General features: G+C 56.5%; 1 protein-coding gene and 1 long non-coding RNA gene across 8 annotated transcripts in view; one reads left to right on the top strand and one right to left on the bottom strand.

The window, feature by feature from the left end:
- GRM4 (glutamate metabotropic receptor 4) overlaps window positions 1-23,076 on the top strand; it is a 151,664-nt gene that overhangs the window by 29,174 nt on the left and 99,414 nt on the right. The gene's annotated exons all lie outside the window — the stretch shown is intronic.
- LOC122489426 lies at window positions 13,969-15,995 on the bottom strand. Its single transcript, XR_006298912.1, has 2 exons — window positions 14,712-15,995; window positions 13,969-14,220 (listed from the first exon to the last, which is right to left on the bottom strand). It is a non-coding gene; the product is annotated as an uncharacterized LOC122489426 (long non-coding RNA).

Here is a 23,076-nt window from a genome sequence, read left to right as displayed (position 1 = left end):
ACAGATCCTTTGAGGCCACCAGCTCTTAGTGTGAGTCCATGGGTGGTGGTGAAGGTGACTTGCAGGCTGGAAGCATGTCGGTCTTCCCTCTGCCCCACGGAGCGCGGGAGAGTCAGCCTTGGGCCCCTATGTGTGAGTGTGGCTTATGCCCCCACACTCCTTCCTGTTAGTATTGTTATAAAAGCCAACATGTTCATTGCAGATCTGGGAGAAAACAGAAGAGCATAAAGAAGCAAATGAAAATTGTCCACTCATCCCGCCATCTAGAGTGACAAACTTGAAACGTTTGTGTATTTCCTTCTAGCCTTTCCTGTGTAGAGTTTATGACGTTGCGACCGTAACATCTATGTGGTTCTGTAGCCAGCTTTTGCCCACCAGGCTGCGGTTGGGAGCATTTTCCACCATCCTTAAATAGTCTCTGAAACATGGTAGGTGATGGCTATGCAACCCCCCCAATCAGGGGGCCCTATCATCTTTTATGTGTCACATCTCTCTGGTGGCTGGTGGGGTGTGGGGTTTCTGGGCTGCTTCCTCACTGTGTCCGGGCATTTGCAGTGGACTCTCCCTCCATGGGGGGATGTGAACGTGAAGGCTTGGGTGCTGGGTAGGTGGGAAGCAGGAGGTGGGAGGGTCCTGCCTAATTGGACCGGTAATCCTGGGAGAGACAGGTGCTCAGGTGAGCTCCCTGAGAGGGCGGACGGGAAGGTGGACATAGCAGGTGGAGCGTGGGAGGCAGAGCCAGGTGTCCTCAGTGATGCTGTGGGCGTGGGACACGGGGGCCTGGAGAGAGACATGCTCAGCTGAACTACCGGTGTGGGGCTGAGAGATTGCGGTTTCACTTTATTCCTGCCCTGGGTGAACCCCCCCCCCCCCCCCCCGGTGCTCCAGAAATTAAACTCAGGGATTCCAATCCAGGGCGGTGGCTGAAGGGGAGGTGGTGGGAAGGGGGCCAGGCTTGGCAGGGAGGGGAAATGACCTCATCTATACCATTTGCTGTGGACAGGTGGGACGCATGGCAGGGGGTGCCTGGAGAAGGAGTTAGCAGCCCCTGGGTTCCCAGGGTGGCATTGTCTCTACAGGCCATCCGGCCTACCTGCACCCCAGTCCTTCCCTCTGGCTGCTGCTACTTCTGCTCCGGTTCCTCTCCTTCAGCCTCCCAAGATCCCATCTGCTGGTTTCTCTTTCCGGTCTTTCCTTTGTCCACCTTTTCTTTCCTCTACATTAAAAAGAATTGAAGTATAACTTGTATGTAGTAACGTGCACACATTTCAGATGTACTACTTGATGAGCATTTATAAATGTGTATATGTGTATGAACATCAAGCCAGAGAACATTTGCAGTACCCTAGAACGTTCCCTTGAGCCTCTCTTAGTCAATATCCTTGCTTCCCCAAGGCTAATCACTAGCCCAACTTCTAACAGCATGGATTATTTGCATCTGGCTTTGAGCTTGTATAAACAGAATCATACAGTAAGCCTTTCGTGGCTGGCATCTTTCACGTGATCTGGGAGATTCATCCATGTGCTTGACTATATTCCTGTTTTTCATTGCTCTGTACTATTCCGTCGTGTGCTTAGTTCGTAATTTACTTATCTCCACTCTGCTTCCGTTGGACGTCTGGGCTGAATCTGGTGATTGGCTATTATGAATAAAGCTACTCTGAATATTTGTATACGTGTCTTTGAGTGGACACAGGCACCCATTTTGCGTATATGTGAACACACATACCACATACACGCGCGCGTGCACACACACACACACACACACACACACAAATTGCTGGCTCATCGGCTACGTGAATGATTAGCTTAATGAGGCATCCTCCAAACATTTCCCCAAAAGGGTTATGCCTTCTCGCCTCCTTTTTTTGCTTTGGAAATTCCACCTGGGCTTCTAGGCCCGTCTCAAATGCTACCTTGCCCGTCCTCTTGATGGATAACAACACCCATCATTCAGGTGTCAGCTCTACAAGGCAGGATTGTGTCTCGCTTCTTTACTGCTCTGCCTCCTGGCCAGGAACATAGTGGGTGCTTAATAACACCCGTGGTTGAATTTATGTGCCTGGCACTGTGTCAGAGCCTCACATAGATTATCTAAGGTAAGTGGCCAGCCGGGAAACCCTACAGGTGAGGAGACAGGCTTGTCCAGGAAGCAGCAGAGGCCCGCAGCACCGCCTTTCCCCGAAGCCTGCGCTCATTCCACAGTTCCTGGCGGCATGTGTTTGCAATTTCTTGCTCTTTTTCAGCTCGCCCACTTTGATTTCACTCGGCCTCATATTCTAGTCCGGGGGTTGTTGAAGTAAATCTCGTGGGTGACCTAGTTAGCTTGTGACCCAGCCAGCTCTTGGAGGATCCGCCAGCTCTGTCTTCATCCTGAGTCTGTGCCCCAGAAGCAGGGAATTTCAGGCTGGGGTATGGGTGGTAAGGCTGCAGAAACCCACTCAAATGAAATCAAAGCCCTCTCTTAGTAGGGCCAACATTCGTATCTCGTTTTTACCTTTTCAAAGCCCCTCTTCATTGATTGTGACACTCCCTGGAGATTACAGCCTGGGCATCATCATTTGCATTTTCTGACTGAGAAGAACAGAGCCCAGGGAGGTGGTGTGATGTGCCCAGAGTTTACCGTGTTGCTTGGAGAAGAGTCGGGGGGAGCCTTGAACTCTTGCCTTCTGGCCATGTGCTGTAAAGTGTGGCAGGGTGTGCTGGGAGCTGATAGAGAATCGGAGTTCAGCTCAAAACCCAGCCAGGCTTGTCCCAGGGCTGCTTTGGGAAACCAGAAAGGCTCTTTTAGGTCATCGATTTACTAAATGGCTTTTTAGAGCCCTGGAAGTTTTGCCAAGTGTCTCAGGGGCAGCTCCGGGTTAAAGGTCACAGCGGAGGCTTAGAGGAGGGGGCACTGTCCGTGGTGCTGAAACAGGACTTGGCTGTGGGGAGGTGAGGGAGGGAAGCAGTGTTGGCCTTAAGGGCGCTTATGGCTTCCCAGGAGGTGCTATCCTGCCAGTTTTGGTGGGAGCTGGGCATGTGGCCGGGCAGACGGTGCGGGTGCCTTGATATTTTAATTGAAGCCTGGAGACACGGTTGCTCTCTCTACTGCGCTAACAATGTACGGAATAAATAATTCAGCAGTGGTTGTGTTGTGCCTGCTGTCCTCACCCATGGGGGTGGCCACGCTCGTGCTCATACGTGCAGGCTGCCGGGCTGGGCCAGGAGCTGCTATTATGGGCTGGACCATTTTAACAGGGCCCTGGCCACCTCTCAACCCTGGTGAATTGGTTTCCTCCCAGGAACCCCCCAAGGAGAGGTTAGTGGAACGTGGGGCCAACTGCTCCTGTGTGTCACGATTAAGTGGCACTTAAAGGTCCGTTTGTCCTCAGACTGGCCTGAAATGCCAGCAAACTGGAGGAAAGGCCCCTCTTAATGGGCACTCTCCCTGGGCTGTGTTTGAACTGGTTCCATTTGATTCAGCAAATATTTATGGAGCTCCAAGTTTATGCAAGATACTGGAGCAGGTGGTAGGAATGGGAGAGATTGCCAGAGTGAATTAATCTGGGTCCTTCCTGGATGGGGAGGTGTGACATACATGCGATTTTGTCATAGCTCAAGTTGGGGTGTAGGAGGGCTATGGTGGAGGTGCAGGTGAGGGTCCCTCAGGAGGGAGAACTCGCTTTGGACAGGGCACGCATGCGGTGGCTGCCTGGAGGAGGTGGTCAGTGTCCTGCAGGCAGAAGAGGAGCCATGATAGTGCTCTAAGTGGAAAGAGCAGGCGTAGCTGGAACTTCGGGTGTGTCTGGTATGGAAGCAGTAAGGCTTGTGGCATGACGGCAGGAAGGTTGGGTGGTGGATGAGTGGAGACGGCTCGGATGAACTGGGGGTTTAGGCCAAGGGTGTGGACTTGATCCTGTAGAACAGTGCCCTGGCTAGATTTGGGGATTAGAAATATTCCTTTGGGTGTGGAGTGGAGGCTTGGTTGTAGGCTGAGGACTTAGTCTGAGAGAGTGATTGGGAGACCAATGAAACAGTTCAGATTAGAGGCAATGATGGCCCGAATGGTGGCCTTGGGCATAATGTCATTCATTCATTCATTCATTCATTCATTCACCAATCAGATTAGTGAGCCAGATGTTGGGCTAGGCTGGAATACAGCAGTGGAGGAAAACACATACAGTCCTTGCCCACATGGAGCTGACCTTCTACAGGGGGAGAAAGATAGTAAACAAGATAAGCAATAATTCAAGTGGTGACAGGCGCTGGGGAGGAAAATTGCATAGGGTCGGAGTTTTGAGAGTGACGGAAGAGAGGAAGGGCTCTTTTCTTGTTTTTCTGTTTTTGTTTTTTTTTTAAATTTATTTATTTATTTTGAGGGAGAGAGCACAAGCAGGGGAGGGGCAGAGAGAGGGAGAGACAGAATCCCAAGCAGGCTCCACGCCGCCAGTGCAGAATTACGTGCAGGGCTTGACCCCATGAACTGTGAGATCGTGACCTGAGCCAAAATCAAGATGCTTAGCTTGCTGAGCCACCTGGGGGGCGGTGGTGGGGGTGCAGGAAGGGCTCTTTTATTTTTTTTTTATTTAAAAAAAAATTTTTTTTTTTAACGTTTTTTATTTTTGAGACAGAGAGAGACAGAGCATGAACGGAGGAGGGGCAGAGAGAGAAGGAGACACAGAATCGGAAGCAGGCTCCAGGCTCTGAGCCATCAGCCCAGAGCCTGACGCGGGGCTCAAACTCACGGACCGCGAGATCGTGACCTGGCTGAAGTCGGACGCTTAACCGACTGCGCCACCCAGGCGCCCCAGAAGGGCTCTTTTAAACATGTGGTCAGGGAGAGTGTGTTTGAACATAGACCCAGGAAAGTAAGGAAGGGAGCCAGGTGGCTGGATGGAGTTTGGGTGGAGGGCACAGCCAGTGCAAAGGCTCTGAGGCACTCTCTGGTTGCCCTGTATAGACTGGATTTGCAGCATGGGCAGTGGCAGGCAGGCACGGAGGAGTTTGTAATAACCCTCCACCCTCTTCCGTCCCTCTCTCCTCTGTTCTTCTCCCCCCTCTTCTCCCCTCCTCCCAGGGAGACAATCAACCCCCAGTGTTCCTCCACAGAAAGCCCTGAGGTGGCTTCCCGGGAACCTGGCAATTCCCATGAGCCCTGCCCTGCCCCCCTGGGCCCCAAATCCCAGCCCACCAGCACCGAGACCCTCAGCCACAGCTAGATGCACCCAGGGTCCTCTCTGAGCCTCAGCTTGTCTCCCCCTATAAAGTGAGCACCAGTGACAAATACCTCCCTCACCCGGTTGATGTGAGGTTTAAATGGGAGAATGTATGTGGAAGCTGTAAATGGAAGGCAATTATTCTTACAGTTTTCAAAGCCAGAGGGAAAGACCAAAGAGAGTGGTCAAGGGAGGTCCCTGAGAGTAGTTATTTAGGAGCCTGTGACTCTAAAAGGTGGCCTGGCACAAGCAGAAGTGGATTCAAAAGCTGCAAGGAAGAGAAGTCTGGGGAGGCAGCTGCCCAACAAACTGCCAGCGGAAGTCGAGGGCGTGGGGCGCGTTCTTGGCCCAAGAGCAGTGCAGTGACCTGTGGTGCTCCTTCCCCTGCCTGGGAAGTCCTTCCTCAGCTTGCCCTGTGCCCTGCGCCCCCTCCAGCTCCTTCCTCCCAAGGCGTTGTGGCCAGGATGGCGTTTCCAGCTGGAACCATGGGTATCAAGGTATCCTCATTTGGGTGAGGGGATGCTCATGGTCCCCACCTTCCACACCGAGGCCCTTCTCTCCCTCTCAGGGAAACTGGGGAGTCTCCCACCCAACCATAGGAACCTCCCTCTGTCCCATCTCTGGAGGGTGGTTGAGTTAACTGCTGTTCATATTTTTGGCAGAGGGCTGGCAGTGAGACCCAAACTGGGAGTGCTCTAACTGAGGGGTTTCTTCTGGGGAAATCCCTGTGATTGGCATCCGGGAATCATGGATCTGCCGCGGTCCTCCCAGTCGTCCTCCCAGAGGCACAGCTTATAGAGCTGTAAGCGGGAGACACCTCCTCCCTGGGGCGGGGGAGAGGACGAAAAGAAAAGGCCTGTTTAATTTAATTCCGTGTTTTATTGCTCGTTGGATAAATAACCTTCATTAAGATGGAAGGTGGGGGGATGGACAGGGAGAAGTTTGATTAATTTCGAGCTGGTTTCTCGTTTGTTAATTTTCTCCCAGTTCAGCAGGATTATTAAAACAAATTACAGATACTGCTCTCTCCTCCCTAGGCTGGAGCGGGGCTTGGCTCGCAGGGAGTGATCCTGCTTCCCCCACCCCACTTTCCACTACAGTGATACATAAGGTGCAACTTGGGGTGAGGGAGGAGGCCTCCCCACCTCAGGGTCTCTGGGCAAGGCCCCCCTATTTCTTGTTGGGGTTTTCGTGTCCCCACAGCCTCATGGAAGAGCTCGACAATCAGGAAAAGCAGCATGGGGGTGCTGGCCAGGACACCCTCCCCGCAGCAGAGCCAGTGACCCGGGGAAGGTCGGTGCCTGGGGCGGGGGGGGGGGGGGCGCCTGCCAGCCCCAGGGCCCACCCCTGGTATCCGTGGGAGCAGGCCAGGCGGGCAAGTAGAGTAGGCGGGCACACAGCTTCTGGGCTGCCCCAAGCTGGTGCCCAGTCTCTCAGTCCTGCTCCACCCCCATGGCCCCCTGGCCACTGCCTGTTCAGACCCTTTCCCGGCCCATCCGCTCTCGCCCACCTTGAGCTCTGCCCCTGCCAGGCTGGATCTCCCACTGGCTCCATCCAGTCCTGCAGAAAAACTGCCACCTGACGGGTGTTAATGGGGGATAGAAGGTCAGCACTTTTCCTGCTCACCCGTGGGCAGTTAAGAGTTCCAGCTGCTTGATGGGCACCTGGGCAGGGCAGTGACTTTTGGGGGGGTGGTTATGAACATTCTTTTGTGTTCCCCAAAGGTACTGTGAATGCTGACTCTGCCATTTTGACTGTACCAAAGTGTGTGTGTGTATACGTGGGTGTATGTGGAGGGGGTGTGGGTGAGCACTTGAGTGTGCGTGCGTGTGAATGACTGAGCCTTTCCGGGATATCCCTGTGGCACGCACATGTGTGCAGGTCCTTCCATTTGGATGGGCTGACTCTGAGCCCGCTGGGCCCTGGCAGGGCTGAGTTCTGGTGCGTATGTCCGTCTGTATGTGTGTTTCCTCCTTCCTGGCCCCTGCCACCATCGGCTGATACTCTGGAGCATGAGATTGGACTGTCCCGAGCCGTCCACCTGGCCATGGCAGCCCCACGGGTGATTGAAGAGAAGCCTACTTGGCTCCTTGCAGCCTGTGGGGCACAGGGTTCCCCTGGAGAGGGGCCATTTCCTGTGGGCTCCCGACTCTCCACACCCCCAGCCCACCCTGGAGGGCCTTCCTGCAGTCTCCCCCATCTCCAGGTGGGAGCTGGTGGGACGGGCCAGGGGAGGGGCAGCACCTCTGTCTCTAGCCCTGGGGGCCTTGGTCTGTGTGGCTCACAGGCTGTCAGGGCTGCCGATCCTGTGAGGCACAGCCAGAAGATTGAGGCAAAGAGAGACACGTTATATAAAGTTGGGGGGATAAGGGCCACGGGGGAGGGGACGGGGCACGGGGTGGGGCTGCTTTAGGCGAGCTGTCTGGTGACAGTGTCTCTGAGCAGTGACATTTGGTCGGAGGTGTGGATGGAGTGAAAGAACATGCTCTGTGGCTCTGTGGGGATAAACCAGCTAGGCAGAGGACACGCTGGTACAATGGCTGAGAGGCTGGGCTGCGCTTGGATCCTCAGGGACTGTTTAAGGAGGGCAGTTGGGGCGGGGGGTGGGCGGCGGTAAGAGTGGAGGTTAGCAGGGCAGCAGGGCCCACACAGGGCTTGGGATTTCCTCCCAAGCGGGAGGCCGGGGCTGGGGGAGGGAGTTGGGCAGAGAATGGTGTGTGGCCTGACTCCTGTGTTAAGTGGTGGTCCTGCCTGGGTGTGCCCCGCTGTGCCCCCTGTGTGTGCGTGTGTGCACAGCGTGTGGACCTAGACCACCAAACGAAGAACGGGCCAGATGGCCAAGCAGGGCTCTGGGTAGGGGTGTAAATGTAGTAGAATCAAGGAGCCCTGGGAGGCCTTCCATCTGGTGGCACAGGCTGGGGCTCTGTGGTTCCAGAGAACCACACAGAAGCACATGAAAGGCCAGAGAGAGATTTCAATTCAGGGTCTCGAGAAGCCTGGCAGATACTGGAGCTGGGACGGGCTACCTTGTGAAGTGGTGAGCTGCCTGTCCTAGGAGGTGGGTAAGCACAGACCCCTGTCAGGGGCACTGGAGGGGGCAGTCCCACCCTCCTCATCTAAGAGTCTCTGGTTAAAGGCTCCCTCTTCCAGGTAACATGGGTGGCTTTGAAAGAACTCACTTTGATCCCAGCGATGGGGATTCTGGCCCCCGTAGCAGGTGTTGGGAGATGCTTGGGGAACTCGGGCTGAGCTTTGTGCTCCTCTCAATTTACCCTATGGATGCCCACTGTCTGCTGGCACCGAGGGGGGACCCAGCGTTCCCCGCTGTGATGGTGGCAGGACCCTCCTCCAGGCCCTGCTACCCGAGGCTTCCCCAGTGGGACCTGCTGAGGCCTGGGTTAATGGGCAGAGCTTTGTCAAGCCTGGGCATTCTGGGGCAGGGGCCTGAGTGGGTGAGACAGAGTGGAAGGGGCCAAGATCCACTCAGGGCTTCCCTTTCAGAGAGCAGTGTCAGCTCAGATTACCAGTTGCTGGAAACTGGATGCATCGGGCTGGGACAGGGAGGGCCTGTGGGCATCTCCTGCCTGTCCCCTCATTGTCTAGACAGGACCCAGACGTGCTGCTGGTTCCTGCCGTGGGCTCTGTCTCTGACATTGAGGGGCCTGGGTTTCAATCAGTAAGCAGAGCGATTGAGGGAGGATGACTTCTCTCCCAGTCTCCAAGTTTTGCCTAAAAAATTCAGATAATAATGTCTACCTCGAAGGGTTTTGTTAGGAGTAAATGAAGGGAGGTAATGATAGAGAGCACTGTCTGGGGTCGGTCCGCTGGAGGTGACCTCGTGACCAGTGATGGAGGAGGAATGAGAAGAAGGGAAGGAGCCAGTACAGGTATCTTAAAGAACAGGTTTGCTCAGTGGGTGGCCAGGGCCCAGGCCACTGGGGACTGCTGGGACACTGCCTAGAGCAGGCCCTTGGTACCAGGCAGGGACCGTGCTATCCCCCACCGCATCTAATACCTGGCACATTGTGGGCAGGAGGAATGTGGTCGCGGGACTCAATGGCACATTTGGAGGTTTCTGCAGAAGGTGGAAATAGAAGGGTCTGGGGACAGACCCACCCCAAATCGCACCTGCTATCCCTTCTGGAGAAGCTGGGGCCTTCCAGGCTGGAGGCTGAATCTCCGGGCTGAGAATTGCAGGAGGCAGCCACAGCAGAGCTTGGAGGGTCTCCGAGGCGATTCAGTCCAGTCCTTATTTCCATGGGGAGGTAGGACAGCTCAGCTGTAAGGGCGCAAATCCCTGCTTGGCCACTTACCAGGCGCCTGTCTTTGGGCAAGTAGTTTGACTTCTCTGGGCCTCAGTTCCCCCATCTGTAAAATGGGCGACATGCTGATGTCTCTGTCTATGACGGGATTCTGGTGAGGACTAAACAAATTAATGCTAAGAACAGAGCCTGGCACGTAGTAAGTGCTCAGTAGATGTGACCTATTACTGTAGTTATGATTCTTAGACGAGAAACCTGGAGCACAGGATGGAAAAGCGTCTAGTGTGAGGCCGCGTGGTGAGTGGGTGACAGACCAGAATTCAGGTTCTGTCCATCGTGGCAAGCTCACAGAGCTGCAGAGGGCAATGGAGGTGAGATGCAGGGGTGGCCTTTTCCTGCTCTGGGCCTCGTCCCTGGCCGCCTCCTCACCCTGCCTATGTCACTGGGACAGCTGGAGAATCCCCCGGGAGCCTGCTTATCTTGAAGGGACGGGCTGGGGCCGGAGGGGAAGCAGGCACCTGGAGACCTTATTTGCCTGTCTTCTGGCTCCTTTGGTTTTTTGGAGAGCTTAGGGTTTAGGGCAGGGCTCACGAAGTGTCACAAGGAAAGAGGTACTTGGGAGGGCTTGTGGGGAGGTCATACTTGTCTCCATCTCCACAGGAAGCCCCTGGCCCAGCTGCCCTCACCTCTCACCTGGACTAGTGCAGCGGCCTCCCCACTGCTCTCCTGGGTCCCCATCTTGCCCCCAGGCCTGTTTTCTGTACAGGTGCAGCTCGGGTTCTATTCTCCCATCTTCTGTGTGATTTTTTGCCTTTCCTTGAAACTGCCGTGGGCTCTTGGCCACAGGGCCTTTGCACTTGCCGCTCCCTCCTGTCCAAGATGCTCTTTCCTTTTCCCTCTTCACCTGGGTATTGTCTATCCATCTTTCAGGTGTCAGTTTCCTGCCTGTCCTCAGGAAGCCTCCTCGGGTGCCCTGACCAGATCCAGGCCCTTATTCCAGGCTGTCACAGGCCCCTTGCCTCTTCCGGCACATCTGACGTGATTATGTATGTGTGTATCTGGTTAGAGACCATTTCTCCTGTTGGACTCAGCTCCATGAGGACAGATATTCGATGTTCACTATGGCATCCCTGGTGTCTGTCATGGTGCCAGACACATCGCGAGTGCTCAGTAAACATATTTTGCATGAATGCATGATGGGGTGGGAGGCCCATATCACCTCCACCTTTGCCAGGGGCCAAAGCCCTCATGTTGCAGGCTGACGTGGGGCTTCCACAACAAACATCCCCCAAGAGGGCACCCTGGGGTGGAACACCACCCAGAGTATACCCGCATGTGGGCCCCTTCCTGAGGGTGCCAATAGAAGATGATGGTTCAGATTGAGGGACTGCTGGGGACAACGGTGGGGGCATCCAGGGATCAGAGAAGCTGTGGGAGGGTGATGACACCCCCCCCAGACTGGGTACTCAGCAGTCTGTTCACCCCAGGGCCCCACTGGAGGCAGTGCTGGGTCAGTGGGGTGGACAGGGAAGGGATGAGCCCTGTCAGTGGCCAGCCAGCGCCCCCCCCCCGCCCCGCCCCGTGGTCTTGGCTAAATCATTGCCACTTGGCCTGTCCATTCTTCAGTTTCCTCATCTGGACCAGGCCAGTGGTTTTCAAACTCTTTAGAAGCAGATACATTTCACCAACAGAATCATGTAGAGAAACTCACTTATGAAAATTAGGTAAAAGCAGACTGCTGCTCTAGTTCATCTGTTTGTTCATTGGTCATTCATATTTATTTGCAGAACCTGGAAAATCAGGGCTTTGGTGCCAGGCACGGTCCTAAGTCCTGGGGCTCTGGCAATGAGCGAGGCAGACAAAAACCCCTGTCCCCGTGGGACCGACACTCCAGTGGGGAGGTAGATGATCAGGAGGACGCGTGAATGAAATGTGTAGTGTCACAGGGGGTGGTGAGTGCACACCCTGTGCAAAGGTCCTGGGGCGGGCTCCTGCCTGGTGTGTTGGGAGGAAGAGCGTGTGGCCCAGGTGGCTGGAGCAGAGCAAGTGAGGGAGAGGGTAAGTGGGCGGTGAGGGCAGGAGGCTAAGGGGGCAGATTGCGTAGGGCCTAGTGAGCCATTGAAAGATGTTGGCTTTCACTCTGGCTGAGATGGGAGCCTCTTGAAGAGAGGAGGGACATGATCTAACTTGGGTTTTAGATGGGTCCCTTGGGCTGCCGGCTAGGGACTGGACTCTGTGATGGGAGGCAGGGGTGTGGGAGGTGGGGGGCCAGCGAGGAGGCTGCTGGGATAGTTCAGGCCAGAGATGCTGGAGCCGAGGCCCAAGGTGGTAGTGGCGACGGAGTTGAGCCGTGGTTGGGTTCTGGATTTATTTTCAAGGTGGAGCCAGCAGCATTTGCTGAGAGAAAGAGGAATCAAGGATGTATTCGATACTGTGGCCTGAGAAGTAATTACCTGGCTAGGAAGGACTTCGGGAGGTTCTGGGGGCCCCCCTAGATGGCCATGGGGAGCAGGTAGTGGGCGGGAGCCTGGAGTTTGGGGGTGTGTTATCAGGTTATGGGGTGGCCTGGGAGGGAGTGGAGACAGAGGGTGGAGGACCGAGTCCGGGGTTGCCAGCGTTCAGGACCAGCTGAGGAGGCTGAAGAGGGGCTGTCTTAGAGGGAGGAGGGCACCAGGGAGCAAGGTGCCAGGCAGCCAGGTGGAGGGACTGCACGGTCAGATGTCGCTGTGGGGTCACGTAGTGTGAGAACTGGCTGGAGGGCTCAGGCCGAGAGCCCCCAAACCACAGCTTGGCACCGTGGCCCGAGGATCGCCTGGCTTTGCCTGCTCGGTCGCACGTTCCTTTTGCTCTGGTCTGGGCCCCCCTCCCCTACCCGGGGCTCTGGCCCCCTGTCCCCAGCAAGAGCCCTAGAGCCTCTGTGGGGCCTCCCCCCGCCCCTGCCAGCCTGGCTGTGGCCCAGGCAGTGATATAAATCACATGGAGTGATGGTGATGTGACTTTTATCGGCCTATGTGTTCAATAATGTTAATACATCCCATTATATCATATTATAGTAATACAGAGCCGTATATTACACATGGGCACAGCACGTTAACTTGGGAGAACACTTGGGCAGACGCTGTGGTTAATTTTCCCTCCGCCTGGCTGTGCCCCCATCGGCGCTCAGTGTGCATGAGGAGGACAGCAGGTGTAGTTACGGACCCCTCAGGCATGCCCCACTCACTGAGGTTGTCCCAGCCTTGCCTCCACTTCCCGCAGCTTGAGGGGCAGATGTCACTCCTGTGCTGTGGAGGCCCCTCCCTCTGTCCTTACCTCCTGAGTCCAGTAGGCAGAGGTCATTAAACCCCCCCCCGCCGAACAGATGTGGAAACTGAGGCTCAGACATGGGAAGCGGTGTGCTCACCGGACGTGGAGGGGACAGACCTGGAGCGGGGACTCTTGACTCCCCATCCTGGCTGCTTCGCGGGGTGGGGGGATGGTGTGGACAAAGGGCAGGAGCCGGGAGTGTACGTGGAGCGCGTGCCAGGTGCAGCAGGCCCTCAGGGGCTGGAGTCAGGTAGACCTGGGTTCAAGTCCCACTTTGCCACTTGTTGTGATTTTATTTCTGGATGTTCTAGGGCCTCTGTTTCCTCTTCTAAAAAACGAAGGCAATAAAGAGCATTCACTTCGTGGGGTTACTGTGTGGGGATTAAATGAGATAATCCCTCTGAGGTGCCCATCATGGGCTGGGTGCTCATTAAGCCACAACTACCACGCCTGTTATGATGACGACCAACACCTAAGCAGCCTCTCGCCTGCTGCACCCCCCGCCCCCAGCCCTGGCCCTCATGTCTCGCCCCCACCAAGCCTGTTATACGTGCCCAGAGCACTTGAAGGTTGGCCCCCTGGGCGAGTCTGGAGCCCTGCCCTTACCTGCTTGGACACTTGGGTGTAGCCTAGCGCCCAGTGCTGCCCAGCTCCCTGGCTCACAGGGAGGAAGCCCAGCTTTGCCATCAGGTGGGCCTGGGTGACCCCGGGGCTCCTCAGCCTTCTGAGCCGCAGCCACAGCTTCTCGTTAAATTAGGGCTACGGTTTCCTGTCTCGGGGCTGCGGCGAGAATTAACACAGGGAGAGCCCGTGTCAGCTGACTGCCGCCCCCGGGGGTGTGTGCCAGGGGTATCGTCACGACTCCTAGCGTCTTGGACGTCCGCTGCTCTCTTTCTAAAATTTAATATTCATCTTCCCACAGGAGCCTCAAAGTAAGGTTTACACTGTGCCCATTTGACAGATGAGGAGACGGAGGCTCACGGGAGGTGACTTCCCACAGGCCGCAGAGCGAGGCAGGGGGCTGCTTCTCACCTCCGGGATCTTGGGCTTTGAGCCCCTCTTGGAAAAAGGGGTGCAGGCCTTGTGGCCGCAGGGCCCCTGCCGGGTCCTTGGCCCGTCCTCTCTAGGCCTCTGGGCTCCTTCGTTCCCTAGCCTCCCCCCCCCATATGTATCACTCTTGACAAGGTTACGGAGTCAGCATGTAAAACCTGCACAAGTGAGTGTAATTTATTGATCTACATTTTGCTTATGAAATAGGACAAGTGCTGATTGAGGATCTTGTTTGCTCTCGCCCTTGCACCGCGTGCTCCCCCGCCTGTGCTCTTATCGGCGGTAATTCCTTGGAGTCTGCATCCGAGCGGCTCCTTTGTCAGCCGGCCGAGGCCCTCCACTCTGCGCCCTCTGTTCTTCTCCAGCCTCCGTGCCTTATCGTGCCCCATTTTTTTCCTGGGCTCCTAAGGAAACATATAATGTTTAAAAGAGTGAGACAAGGGACTGAATAAAGCACTTTCTCGGGAAATATTTGTTCAAAGTCCTGTTGCCTCATCTTTCTGGTTCTCTCCTGGAAAACATAATTCAGAACAGTCCTGGAAATTAATCCAAGTGTCCGCTTGCCTCCTGATAAGAGGCTGGGTGGGCCCCGGGGAAGGGGAGACAGAGGTGGGTGTGGGACAGCCCCACGATGATTGCCTTCGAGGGTGCTGCTGTGAACTCGGGGTGGGGGTTGGGAGGGGCGGGCACAGCAGGCCCTGGAGGTGAGGGACACCCCACTGAGCCCTGGAGAGGGAGGGGGGAGACCTCAGAGCAGCGTCTGTGTGCCAGACACTGCTGTGGAGTGGCCAGCTTCCCCAGGCAAAGCGGCAGACCATGCAAGCATGGGAACTCGGCCACTGACCAGCTCCGTGACCTTGGCAAAGCCTAGGGCTCTGAGCTTTGGTCTCCTCACCTCGTCTAAGGTGCTTACGACCCTGTGGAGCGTGTCCTCAGGCTGCTTGTGTGGCAAGAATGAAGTGGCCCCTTTGCTTATTGGGCACCTGCCCCGTGCCAGATCTGTGCTGGGCGTCTGGTGGGGAATGAAGGAAAGGTCCCTGGATTCATGGAGCTGCCGTTTTAGGAGGAGGTGGATATTAAGTGGAAAAGTAAACAAATGTTGAGCACGTTAGAAAGCGATCATTGTTCTGAGGAAAATCAAAGCAAGGAAAGTGGAAAGGGGGTGCAGGGTAGGGAAGTAGGAATGGTCCTAAAAGGGGTGGTTGGGGAAGGCCTTCCTTGAGCCGTCTGTCTGTGAGGGAGGGGCCACATACAGATCTGGGGGAAGAGCATTCAGGCAGGGGGGAACAGCCAGTGCGGAGGCCCTGAGGCAGAGTGTGCCTAGAATGTTCAGGGTTCGGCAAGGAGACTGGTGTGACCAGAGCCAGTGAATGCTGTCAAGCTGGGAGTGGCCGGAGGTGAGGTCAGAGGTAATGTGTGGAGATGCTTTGTTACAATGCCAGGTACTATGGATGATTTTGACAGACTGCCCTGAGCTGAGCTGTAAAAGGCATTTTATTAGCACCTGGCAGGGTCTCCCAAAGGGAAGCTGGCATGCGAATTTTGCGTGAGGAGGGGAGGTCTGTTATTCCTCCTGTCTCCTTCCCACCTTAAGCACCCCAGTCCTTCCTGGTATGAGATGATACGAGTTGTCTCCAAGCTGTCTCCCCATTATGATGCCAGGAGAAGGAGGCCACTTGTGGCTGTGGGGCCATGTCACCCTGTGTGGGGTGGGACATGGGTAGTGATTCCCAGCAAGGGACCCTGGCCTGGCCAGTGGAGCTCTGGTGACACTGGAGGTGCCCACACATCCTGGCTCTGCCTGGGGCCTTGGGAAGAGAAGCAGGGGCCAGGAGCCCACTTTCTGGCAGCCTTGGGTGGGGTTGGTGATCCTAATTAAAAGCTTGGATCCAAAAGGCTTGATGGTGGAATTTCTAATTAAATCAATTTCATCTCGTCTGGGAGACAGAGGTTTGCATATGATAAGCATGAAATTAATAATTATGTTTAGAAATTAGCTGTTGCTCAAAGCAGAGCCATTTACACAACCCCTCTGGGGCCTCTGGCCCCCACCCCTGCCTGATCCTTTGTGTTGGAGACAGATGGGCCACTTCACCCCAGAGTGTGACAGCCAGGAGTGGAGGGGGGCACCAAGCTCGGTGGAGGCGGGTGGGAGGGGTAGTAGGGCTGGCTTCCTCTGCTGCTGCCCTAAGGACACTGCCCCACAGGAGATTCTGCGTGTGTGTGCGTGTGTGCCTGCACACGTCCGTGTAGACCCTCTTGTATAAGGGGGAGGCTGGGGTTTTATGTGACAGTTAGTAGCATGGGCTCTGGAGCCTGTCCCTCTGGGTTCAAATCCTGCCTCGGCCACTTACTAGCTGTGTGAGCTTGGACAAGTGTCTTAACTTCTCTGTACCTCAGTTTTGGGGAACATGGGAAGAATAAGAGGGTCTACTTCCTATGGTTATTGTAAGATCAAAGGCGTTCAGGCATTTGTAACCACTTAGGACCGTTCTTGGCACATAGTAAACACTCAGTAAATGCTAGTTCTCATGATGATGATGATTGCGTGTGTGTGTGTGTGTGTGTGCGTGTGTGTGTGTGTGAATGTGATTCAATTCAGCCCCAACCAGCCTGTGCCGGATGTGAACCTGACACCTCCAGGCTCGTGAGTTGGAGATGAATAATAAGACGCTTTCCTGGCTGTCCCGGAGCTAGAGCATAATGCTTACGCCTCCTGCATCCGTCAGCCTTGCTGAGGTTAGGTCGTGAGAACAAACCATCCTCAGATCTCCGTGGTCTAAAATACATAAACTAAATGCTTACTACCCCACATGTCTACGCAGGAGGGCTGAGTGTCCTGTCTCATCTCCTAGGCACCCAGGCTGGCCTGGGACATCGCTGGTCACGGTGGCAGAGGGAGCACGTACCCTGTAGGGTCTCACAATGGCAATGGAACGCTCTGGCCCCGAAGGAAGGGCATTTTCTGCTCCCGCCTCATTGGCCAGCGTACGTCACAAGGCCCCAGCCAACCACCGGGGTCAGAGGGTTGAATTTTACCACGTGCCAGGAAGGCAGGGAGCTGCAAGTGTCCCCAGCGTCTCTAAGGACAACATCAATTGTGTGCGCCTCCGTTTGTTATCGATTCTCTCTCTCACTAGAATGTCTGTTCCCTGAAGGCAGGGATTTTTGTCTCTGTGTGTTCACCCCAGTGCCAAAGAGTGTGCAAGGCACCCAGTAAGCACTCCGTGAACCATTACCCAGTGGGTGAGTGAATGAACGAATCATCAGAGTCTCCGGGGTTTGTCTGGGTGGGCGGGGGTGGGGGGGGGGTGTGGGAGGGAAAGGCTGGGGGCCTCGGGAGCAGCCGAGGCAAAGGGACCACAGGGGCCTTGTGGGCAACTTTTACTGTCTTTTAAGATAGCATTTGCCTCCTGGGAGAGTCTGCTGTCCACTTCTCAGTCACAGTGAGGAGGTGCTGCAGGCCATGGTGTGAGAAGAAGAGGGGGCCTGTGTGAAGGCAGCGGAGGGCAGGGTCACCCAGTGTCCAGGCCTGGGCAGGGGCGGGGTGGGGGGCGGAGCCAGGGAGGCTGAGTGCCTGGGGGCACCTAGACGCAGATTGGAGACGGTGGATGCAGCCCCCAGCGGGGGGCTGAGTGACTGACTGACTGCACTACGGCACAGGCCAGCCCCGGGCCAGGCAGGGGTGCGTGGCGAGGCCCCCGAGTGACGGGATGCGTGGGGCTGGCGGTTGGTGGCGGATCCGTGTCTGTAGAACAGGGTAGTGAGATCTGATTAATGAGGGCGCCCTGAAGTGAGCGGGGAAGTGGTCAGCGGCTCCCAAATGACCTACTGAGTGTGGAGAGGGGAGGCCCTCAGCTTGTGGGCCTAGAGGAGGCCCCGGGGTGGGTGGCAGACAGTCTTCCTACCCGGGGTCTATCCTCGTCCTTCCAAAGACCACCCGGATGCAGGGTCAGCCCCCTGCCCAGGGTGTCTGCCCACCTCCTGCTTCCCAGGCCTTGGGCCTCTGCTTCTCTGTTCCTTAGTAGTTGGGGGGGGGGGCATCTCCGTGGGGAATGGGTGTGTGAGGCCTCCTTGTGGCTGTCCTAAGCTGTAGGGTCACTCTTATCCTCTGCTCTTACACCCCGGGGTCCTTGTCAGAGGTGGGCCTGGTCAGGGTCAAGGGCAGGGGCCATCCGTGCCCCCTCCATGTGCTGGGTCCCCCCATACTGCTCCTCTCGTGTGTCCCTGCACCCCCCCTGCCGTATCCCTGCTCTCTCGCTGTCACGGCCCTGCCCAGCTGCTTTGAACCCCCCTTGACCCTGCACCCCTGTCTTTGTACCCCTTCAGTCTGTCCAAGCCCTCGTCCCCACACTGCCAGCATTTTCCCTCTCCACAGCCCCCCTGCGAGACCCCCAGTGAATCTCTTGTCGCCCCAAACCTGGCTTGTCAGCCCGGATGCATGTTACCCGGAGACCGCCTTTCCCAGCCCCCACCAGGCTAATTCTCTGAAGGTGGGTTATTTAAATGGGCCCTGAGCACCTGGCTGAGAGGAGGGGCTTGGTGCCACGTGAGAGTGTGTGAAGTGCCTACTGTGTGCCCAGCGCTGAGTGAGACACCTCTTCCCTGGCCCTCCCAAGGCCCCATCGAGGGAGGAAGGGGAGGCTGGCAGTGTCTCCTCCACTGGGCACTGTGTCTGCAGCAGGAGCCCCCTGGGAGACGACGGTGCACGGCTCAGGTGGCTGAAGGGGGTGGGGGCGGGGGACAGGGTCCCTCAGCCCTGACCGTGCAGGCCAGGCCTTTGGAAGCTGGCGTTCTCTCCTCTCACAGGCCCTCTGAACTACACATTCCTCCCCGTGCAGCTTTCATGTCCCTAAAAGCCTGGCTGCCTTTCATCTGTGAGGAAAATAGCTGATGCTGAAAGCCGGGCTGTCGAGGCCTCAAGCAGCCAGGATCAGAAGGGCGGGGAGCAGGCAGCCAATCCGGGGTCTGCCTGGCCCAATGCGGGGTCTCCCTGCTTCCCTGGTGAGAGGGGCTGCATCCAGCCACGTGGGGGCCCCAAGGTCTGCCTGGGGCCTGGCCTGGCCGGCGGCCGGAGGTGGCCCCAGGGTCCCAGCTTCAATCTGTGGCTGCCTGGTCTGGCTTGTGGGTGGGGCAGAAAGAGCAGAGTCAGCTGGGACGGTGGGCAGGGCCTGGGGCCAGGACTCGGGGATAGTGAACAGGAGGCAGAGCCGCTCAGTCGGTGCCTTCTTTCTGATGTCTCCTGGCTGTGATGTTCAGAGGGTACTTTCCTCTCCCCGAGCCTCAGTTTTGTCATCTGCAAAATGGGCACGTTGTCCTAGCCTTGCCTCCTTCTCCAAGGATAATACCCAGCAGTGCCCACGTGTTTGAAGCACTTTGCAAGTACTTGCTCGTGCAGTCCCTTCTGTTGTTACTGTGACTTCTTTATAGGGGAGGAAACTGAGGCCCAGAGAGGCTGCTCGCTTGCCTAAGGTCACAAAGCTGGATGACAAGGCTGGGTCATAGCACAGCCCTGCGCATGCGCAGGCTGGCTCCGTAGTGTGCTAGAGCCAAAGCTGGAGCCGATGCTGTGCTGCGCAAAGCATTAGGGAAGAGGCAGAAAGGGGAGGTGCCTTTAAACGCTAAAGCTCACAGGAAGAGGGTTGGGGTTATTGTGGTGTGGCCCTGGGGTATCCATGGTGATGGCCATGGGCCCCTGGCTACGTGACTCAGGGTGCCTCAGGCCTTGCTGAGGTCAAGGTAGAGGCTTCATCCCTGACTGTTCTATAAACAGCCTTGAATGAAGTATCAGCTTTCAGGGGACTGCGCTCTGGTTGGCTGTTACGCGCTGGGGGTGTCCCACCTCCTACCCCCTTCTCCTCCTCTGGACGGTGTGGGACGTGGACCAGCCACTCTCAGGGAGTCCCTAGATTCTGCTAGACTGGGAGCCAGTGACCCCGAGTCTGCGCTGTGGGCACCCTGGGCACTGCCTGCGTGTCTGGCTGTTTTGCCACCTGTAGGTAGGTATGCGGGGCTGCTGACCTGGCCTGGGGCAGCCTGAGAGCAAGTTCAGGCTCTCAGCACACATATGCGCACGGGCCTTTGCATTGGCTCTTCCCTCTGCCTGAAGTGCCCTCCCTCCAATTACCCACATGGCTCCTTCCTTCACCTCCTTGGGGTCTTGGCTCAGATGTCACCTTATCGGAGAGACTTCCTCTGGCCCCTCTAACAGTCCCCTGCCCTGTTCTTCCTTTTTCTCATGGGCCCTTATTCCCGTCTAACAGGTTGGTATCCCCTTTCCATTGCCTGCCTGTGTCTCGACTGGGAGCCCCACGAGGACAGATTGTCCACCTGTCCATCGCCAGCACTCCGAACTATGCCTGGCAGGCAGGCGGTGCTCAGTGACTATTGGTGGGAGGAATGAATGAATGTACTGTGCGCTCGTGTGCTCGGGGCACATGCCCCAGCACGTGCATGCACACGTGGGTGCACACGCGCACATACACACACACACAGACAGATGCACTTGGCATTCATCTTCATTGTTGCTCAAGCCCGGAAGCAGCTTTTGTCTTTCCCCACGTGGCGTGGACCTCCTTGTCACTCTAGAAGCCTGAGAGAGAGAGAGAGACAGACAGAGAGAGAGGGAGAGAGAGATTTTTTTCACCGCCTCCCTCTCTCCCCTCAGTCACTCATCCCTTCTGCAAGCGGGAGGTTCTGCCGGGTGCCAGCTCCAGACACACTGTGCGTCACTCTGGGGTGCCCCCACCTGCTCCTTCCAGGGGTGCAGTGGGTGTTGGGAGCAGTTCATTTTTCTCTGATGTTTCCACAAGTAGCCCTGCCCAGCATGATGGGGGCATCTTAAAATGCCTGCTGAGTTGACAAGACCAGGCATCCTCACCCCAGGAGGACGTGCCCCTGGAGCAGCCCTACTCTGTGCTGGGGGAGGTCTGAGCAGGCTCTCTGGAGCTCAGGGAGGGCTGCCTGGAAGAGGTGACAGGGGCCCTGTGGGCAGAAGGAGCCAGGCAGATGGACTGAGAGTAGGCCAGCCGTGGTTGGTCAGGGGCTGCTGGAATCCAAGTTGTGGCTGACCCTTGTGCTGCTTGTGCTGGCATTGGCAGGGGCGTGGCCGCCCCCTCCCCTGTCGTGCTGCTGTTGGGAGAGGAGAGGACTTCTCTGAGGAGAATGTTAATCAAATGCCCCTCTGGCTTCAGCTGTGCTGCTGAGACAGAGCTGAGGAGGCATCAGTCAGAGCGCCCTTGGGCCAGGTTGTCCCAGTCACCCTGTCCCGGGTGTCCGGTGAGGGGGGGGGGGTCCCTGCATCTCCCCATGCACTGCAGGCCTGGGTGGGGCCAGGGGGGAGGAGGGCCTTGGAGAGCCTGTGGGTCAGCATTCCTGGAGGAGGCCCCCCACTGCCAGGAGCACAGTAGTAACAGCGCTGGGAGAGAGCTGGGGGAGGGACCAGGAGGGGGGGCATGGGGATAGAGGGCTAAGGGAGGTGTAGCGGGAGGGATCATAGCCCACCTTTGGGCTAACCTTTTGAGTGCTTACTGCCTGCCCGCAGTTCCCGAAAATTCCCTCGTGTGACCCTCACGACCTCCCATTTGGCAGCTGAGAAAACTGAGGCCTGAGAGGTGAAGCAACTTGCTGGAGGCTTCCCAGTTGGTGGGTGGCTGAGCTGGGATTTGAACCTGAGCAGTTTAGCTTCCAAATCTCTGCTGAAACCACCCCGCTAGGAAACTCGGGTGGCCTGGAACTGAGGAGCCTTCAGACGGGGAGGAGGAGCTGGCCAGGGATTATCCCCTGACCCTGCTCAGGAAGCTGTCCCCTCCCTCCCAGCCACCTCAGGGCTGGATCCCTGTTCCAGGGTCTCAGGAATTGTTGGGGGCAGATCAGGGGCCCCTCCTGGGCTTCCAAAATCCGAGACCAGGGCACCCCTGCAGGCTGACTAACATGGACCCTGTGGGAACCCCATGCTTGGCCCTCCCACCCTTTGTGGGAATGGGGGCTCGTGGTGGGATGGGGGCCTGGGTCCTGGTCCCCGGACGTCCGTCTGTCCGGCTGCCGTCCCTGCCCATGCAGAGTGCCTGAACCGGAGGGGAGGCAGGGAGGTGGCTGGGAAGGAGGAATGAAGGGTGAGTGAGAAGTTGCCTGTGGGAGGGACCCCGAGACCTCCCTGGGCTTCGTGCCCCTCTGCTGGGCACAGTCCCTTTTGACACAAGCGCTGTGTTGGGTGGAAACATCAGAAGCAGGAGACAAGCTTCTTCTAATTAGGAAGAGAGCCGGTTCCTAGGCCTGTGATTAGCACTCCTCGCTGAGGCCCAGGCCCAGGCGGAAGCTGACAAACACCCCGGAAGCTGACAGACAACCTGTCTTCTCTCGGGGACCTGCTGGGACGGCAGGCTGGTAGGGCAGGCCCTGGCCCCACAGTCCCCACCACCTGCTCCAGCTCCAAATTCAGGGCACTTCCGTTCAGGGGGATGATTCAGGGGTGCTGTCTGTTTTGTTTTATTGTTAAAAATTGGTTAAATATGGACATTTCAGATATGTTCAAAACAAATAGGGTGGTGAGCCCCCACGTACACGTGACTCAGAGTTGTCCGTTCTTGGCCATTATTCTTTCTTCTTGGATGTGCTCTCACTGTGATGCTTTGGAAACAAACCCCAGACCTCCTCAGATCCCTGCATCCTTCAATATTTCAGTACATATCTCTAAAACCGCAGGTCTCAACTGGGGACAGTTCTGCTCTGCTCCCCGGGAGGCACTTGGCTGCGTCTAGAGACGTTTTTGATTGTTACAACTGCGGAAGGCGGGGGCTTCTGGGATCTAGTGGGTAGAGGTTGGGGTTGCTGCTCAACATCCCTCAGTGCACAGAACAGCCCCCCAACAAAGAATTATACCCCCAAAGCATTAATAGTGCTGAAGCTGGGAGACTGCTCCGAATGACGGACTCTTAAACACCCAACCAACCCCTGCGGCTGTGATACCCTTAGCGGGCCTTAAACATAACAGACGCTTACAATTAAACATCAGCTCTCTGGCCAGAGTCCACATTCTTGGGGGTGTTGTTTTCGTGCTCCGTGCTCTCCAAGGCAAGGAGGACCGGGCTAGTTTTCAGAGGCTGTTGACACAGGTAGGAAAGGGGGCGGATGCTTCGGCTCGGGAAGATTCTAGGCGGGAGGTATGTTTGCATGATTCTACATGCAACACATACACGGGGTATGAGGGGGAAGGTGTCCTCCCAACCCTGTCCCCTAGCCACCTGGTTCCCTCTCTGGAG

Source organism: Prionailurus bengalensis, chromosome B2 (assembly GCF_016509475.1).
Source record: "Prionailurus bengalensis isolate Pbe53 chromosome B2, Fcat_Pben_1.1_paternal_pri, whole genome shotgun sequence".
Taxonomy (NCBI): Eukaryota; Metazoa; Chordata; class Mammalia; order Carnivora; family Felidae; genus Prionailurus; species Prionailurus bengalensis.
This window is presented reverse-complemented; position numbering and strand designations above follow the sequence as displayed.